Here is a 6,000-nt window from a genome sequence, read left to right on the forward strand (position 1 = left end):
CACATGTTATTATTAAGTAAAGCTTTCTCATTTTACCTGTGTTTACAGCCATTCAAAGTCCATTAAATGCCTGAGAAGAGAGGAAATGTGAGGATTGACTGCACCGTTCCTCTTTTCAAACACCTTCCCACTTCTTTGGCTCATTAGCCTTGCTGTCTTGGTACCAACGGTTGGATTGATGCAAACAAAACATCTGAAACCACAAAGAAAATTAAAGCCACAAGCAGCATCCATTGGGTCCAAACCTCGTGACCCCCGCCACCCGTCTCATACACCTTTTGCTAGCATGTTAGCTAATGTGCTAACATGCTATGTAAGATGGAAAAATGTCTAGCTGAGAATCTAAAATGTTGATATACCTAGTTAGCATTTTTTGCTAGCATGCTAACATGCTATGTCGCCATGGCAACAGGTGTTGTAATGTGTTAAAGACCTAACAAGTATGAATACTCTCAACTTTGGTACAGATCCCATGTATTTCTATGCAGATACGAGCCAACCGTCTTTCATGGCGAGAAGCCTTTTTTCCGTCGGTTGCCACGGTAACATGCTTTGTCCTATTAGAAAGGTTTGAATAGTGTTTGGTCCCCAACTTGTCAGGAAGCTTCCCACTGAGTTTGGAGTGACTAGCATGAATCCCCTCAGACTAGTTCGTTCAAATACGATGCGTATAAAGTGAAAAAAAGGGGGGGGGGGGGGATGGATGGAAACTTTATTGCCATGGCAACCTGTGTTTAATTGAGTTTTTGCTCGACTTGAGGTGTTACACATGTGTGCCGAATTCCGTCTTCATAAGTCAAAGTAGACATTCGGGAGCCAATTCATTTTTGGAATTTTTTTGTGTCTAGGTGTCGCTGTTGAGCCATTTTTTAATTAAAGTCTATGCGGACCTTAGAACATCGAAATTTTCACCGGGTGTGATGTGTGTGCCAAATTTCACAACTTTTCATGGGTGTTTAGTGGGTCATATTTGGCCTCAAAGTTCTTAGAAAAAAATCAATAAGTATACCAAAAGTGCACATAATAAATATCCCTTACAGTACATTGTATTAGATTTTTCAGACAAGTCAAAGTTACATTGTTATTGACAAACTATGCGGACATAGATTTTAGACAGTACATAAGTACTAAAGCAAATTTTTTTAAATCTTAAAACACTCTTCTGAGTTTTGTTTTTACCATGCATTCACAAGCAAGGAATATGCATTGTACTTCCTTAGGTAGCTAGCTTAAGCTTACCACAGTAAAAATAAATAAATAAATAAGATGTTAAATTTGGTTCTTAAGCTTCTTTAACTTTAAAAATAAGTTAATGATAACATTTTAAATGAATTAGCCACCAATATTGCAGTATAAAACTTGTACTATTAGCTGGAGGCTAACTACTAACTCCACGTGCAAACACAATGAAACCAGGCTGAAGCAACATCCAATTAGGCTATATTAATTAAAAAGTGTCATCACATTTTAACTTTGTAGGTTTAGTTAAACTTACGTGTTCATGGTAAGTGGATGGAAGTCGATGATATTCCACACTCTGGTTTTGCTCTTTTCCTCCACCTGCTTTGTCCACAGCGATTTGGCCTTAACAATGTTTAACTGTAATGTTCTCATATATAACAGGCAGAAATGAGTTTACCTGTAAATTAAATGTAAGTACCTGTAGAATCTGCTGTAAACGACTGCAATTTGAAAATGTCAGAACAAGAAATTATTGGATATAAGGAGCTTCGTCTCCGCCGTCTGCTGCCTCTGATACCGCCGTGGTCTCTCCTCCTTTGGCTGCCGCCGCAGAGGCTCCCATGTTGGCTGCTGGTGCCGTGGATCCTGTGAGGCTGCCGGCTGGAGCTGGTCCTCGCGTGCTCGTCCTTGGTGACTCCATCGTTCGAAACATCCGCATGAACAGGTGCCACACATCCTCCCACTCAGGTGCAACAGTCAATGACATCTTCAACTCTGCCCACCAACTGACTCATAAACATCCCACAGCCTCAACTCTGGTAATACATGCAGGTACAAACGATCTCAAGTTCCAACAGTCAGAAACTTTGAAGGCAGATTTTATCAACCTCATCCACAACATCCAACAGCTAAATACACAGTGCATCATTTCTGGACCACTACCCTCACCACGTTTTGGAGACATTAAGTTCAGCCGAATTCGTCAACTCCACATCTGGTTAAAACATTACTGTCACTCCATTAATATCCCATACATTGATAATTTCACCACCTTTCTCAATAGACCGTACCTCTTCCAATCAGAGGGCCTTCACCTCAACTATGCAGGTTCTCAACTCCTTGCTCTGAACATTAATCTCACCCTTCAATCCTGCAAAGCTCTTTCAGACTGACAATCCGGTCAGAACACATCCTTTCCAGTTAACACCGTCTCTGTTACCCATCATATTCCAGTACACATCACCAGTAGAAATTATCAACATTCCCATTTACATTTTCGTAGCTCTGACAGATGTCTCCGTCATATACAAACAACTTCTGTATTAGATCCATCATCAACAACCCCAAAATTGGACTTACCTACAACTTTTAGAATGGCTCTTTTAAATGTAAGATCATTATCAAATAAATCTTTTATTATTAATGATCTGATTTTAGATAATAACATTGACTGTCTCTTTTTGACAGAAACTTGGCTTGGCGCTGATGCATCAGTTATTCTCACCGAGGCTTCCCCACCAAATTTTAATTTTTTATTTTCTATCAGGGGAGGTAAGAGGGGTGGTGGAACAGCTTCAATTGCTCAACGGTCATTATCCGCACAACCAATAATACTGACAAACTATTCTTCATTTGAGCATCATTCCTTTGTTTTTAGCAATCCGCCTATTTTAGCTATAACAGTTTATAGACCACCAAATCCTCCCTCTGGTTTTATTCAAGAATTTTCTGAGTTCTTATCTACCATACATATCAAATACAACAAGATTTTAATAACTGGTGATTTTAACCTACACATCGACAATAGTGGTAATCCCCATACCAGTGAATTTTTAAACCTTTTAAATAATATGGATTTTAAGCAGTACGTCACACAGTGTACACACAACAGGGGACACACCCTGGACTTGGTCATAACCTACGGCCTGTCCACTGGTGTGTCCTCTGTTGTTGACCTGGCTGTGTCAGACCACTACTGTGTATTTTTTAACATCACCAGTTTTAGCAAGCGGCAGGCCCCGGTGAGAACTGTGAGGAAACGGTATATTAATTCTGAAGTGGCTGCAAATTTTATTGACATTTTAAATCGAACTCCTGCTCAGATTTTATCTGCATCATGTGATTTTACTGTAGATAATTTTAACAGAAGACTGGCATCTGCCATTGACTCAGTAGCTCCACTTAAAACAAAAACATTAAAAACACAATCAAAAACTCCATGGAGAAATGAAGAAATTAGAAAATTGAAAAAAGGCTGCAGGAGAGCTGAAAGAAAATGGAGAAAAACCAAACTCACAATACATTATGAAATCTTACGTGAACAACTCAAAAATTACAATAAAACTGTTAAAGAGGCAAGAACACAATACTTCTCAAACCTAATTACAGATAACAAAAACAACCCCCAATTCCTTTTTAAAACCATCGACCTTTTAATAAATATTGGGGGTAACAAGTCCACCATGTCGCCATCAGCCAACGCATGTGAGAACTTTGCATGTCACTTCGGAAGTAAAATCAATGCTATTAGATCCAGTCTTGTATCACAACAAAATTTTAGTTTTAACAGATCTGAAGCATTGTTTTTAGCCAAAGAAACACTGGAGAGTTTTGTCCTGGTTGATGCAGAGATGCTTGGTCGAGTTTTCTCCCAGCTAAACCCAACAACCTGCCTTTTAGACCCCATTCCCACATCTCTTTTAAAAACATTTTATGGTTTCTTCGAGTCTGAGCTTTTAAAAATTGTAAACTGCTCTCTTCAGACAGGTGTCTTCCCATCTGCCTGTAAAACAGCTGTGGTGCGGCCTCTTCTGAAGAAGAGTAATTTAGACTGCAACATCCTTGACAACTACAGACCTGTATCCAATCTACCATTTTTAAGTAAAATTATAGAAAAGGTTGTTTATACTCAATTACATGGGTTTTTAAACAAACACAACATTTTAGAAAAGTATCAGTCTGGTTTTAGGACAAACCACAGTACCGAGACGGCCCTTTTAAAGATTGTCAGTGACCTTAGACGTAATTTGGACTCTCAGAAACTTAATGTCCTGGTGCTACTTGATCTTAGTGCTGCTTTTGATACAGTGGACCACCAGATTTTATTAGACAGACTGAGAAGTCTGGTGGGCCTCTCAGGTACTGTTCTTAACTGGTTTTACTCCTATCTGGCTGATCGAAAGTTCTTGGTGAGTATGGATACATGCTCTTCAGGAATCTATGACATAAAATGTGGGGTTCCCCAAGGCTCAATTTTAGGCCCAATACTTTTTAATCTTTACATGTTGCCACTTGGGGACGTCATCAGGAGACACGGCATTGACTTTCACAGCTATGCTGATGATACACAGCTTTACATCGCCGTGTCTCCTGATGACCTAGAGCCAGTTAACACCCTTTTAAACTGCATTTTAGACATAAAGTCATGGATGGCAGTGAATTTCTTGCAGCTCAACCAGGACAAGACTGAGGTTTTAGTCATCGGTCCTGAAGACAAGAGAGAGATAATTTCCTGCAGACTGAAAAACTTCAAACCCTCTCAGTGTGTGAGAAATCTGGGTGTCCTTTTCGACTCTGAGCTGAATTTTATTTCACACATCAGAAATGTCACAAAGACAGGCTTTTATCATCTTAAAAACATCGCCAGAGTTCGCCCATTTCTCTCTCTTGCCAGCACGGAGGTGCTAATGCATGCTTTTATTTCCAGCAGGCTAGATTATTGTAATGCCCTGCTCTCTGGTCTTCCCAAAAAGACTATTTCTAGTTTACAGTTACTGCAAAACTCGGCAGCACGAGTTCTGACGAGGACCGGGGGGCGGGAACACATTACACCGGTTTTAAAATCGCTGCATTGGCTCCCCGTGCGCTTCAGGATTGATTTTAAGGTTCTCTTACTTGTTTATAAATGTCGTAATGGTCTTGGGCCTTCTTATTTATCTGACTTGTTTTCAAATTATGAGCCCTCGCGGACCCTGAGGTCCTCTGGTACCGGCCTTTTAACTATTCCCAAAGTTAGATCTAAAACACACGGTGAGGCCTCGTTTCATCATTTTGGTCCTCAACTGTGGAACAGCCTGCCAGAGAGCCTCAGGGCTGCAGAGACTGTTGATGTTTTTAAGAAGAGGCTCAAGACCTTCCTTTTTAGTTTAGCCTTTTGATTTGACTTTATTCATTTTCTGTTATTTATCTCATCTTATCTTATCTTATCTGTCTCATTTATCTATTTTATTTTATTATATTTTATTATAGCTTCTTAACTGTTTCCCTATTTTATCGTTGTTTTAACTGTTTTAACATTTTTAACATTTTTAACTCCAGTGTTTCTTTATGGGGATCCTAAACTCTGGGAGTCAAGCCTGCTTCGTCTGCCCTCTGCAAACATGGCTTGACTGGCTCCTGGTGTAAATGGGTCCCCAAAAATGCCGTTTCCTCACAGCAGCGCCAAGCCAAAGACAGATATTAAGAGTTTGTGTGTGTGTGTGTGTGTGTGTGTGTGGATGGGTGAGGGGGGGGGGGGGTGGGAGGTGTTTAATCTGTCACATAACTGGGTGTGTAAAGGGCTTATTGTTTTTGTTCTGTGATTTTCTTTTTTTTTCATTTTAATATGCATTTATACTATGTAAAGCACTTTGTGTTGCCTTTGCATGAAAAGCGCTTTATAAATAAAATTTGATTTGATTTGATTTGATTTGATAAAATTTGACTGTAGAAAGTACAGCAATTTGTTACAGTGCAAGTTTCTAAAGTTTGTTGGTTTTCAACTTGAAAAAGAAAAACTTTTCATTGGTACCCTGAATTGCAAACACTGAAAGGACATGA

The sequence above is a fragment of the Melanotaenia boesemani genome, chromosome 21 (assembly GCF_017639745.1).
Source record: "Melanotaenia boesemani isolate fMelBoe1 chromosome 21, fMelBoe1.pri, whole genome shotgun sequence".
Lineage (NCBI taxonomy): Eukaryota > Metazoa > Chordata > Actinopteri > Atheriniformes > Melanotaeniidae > Melanotaenia > Melanotaenia boesemani.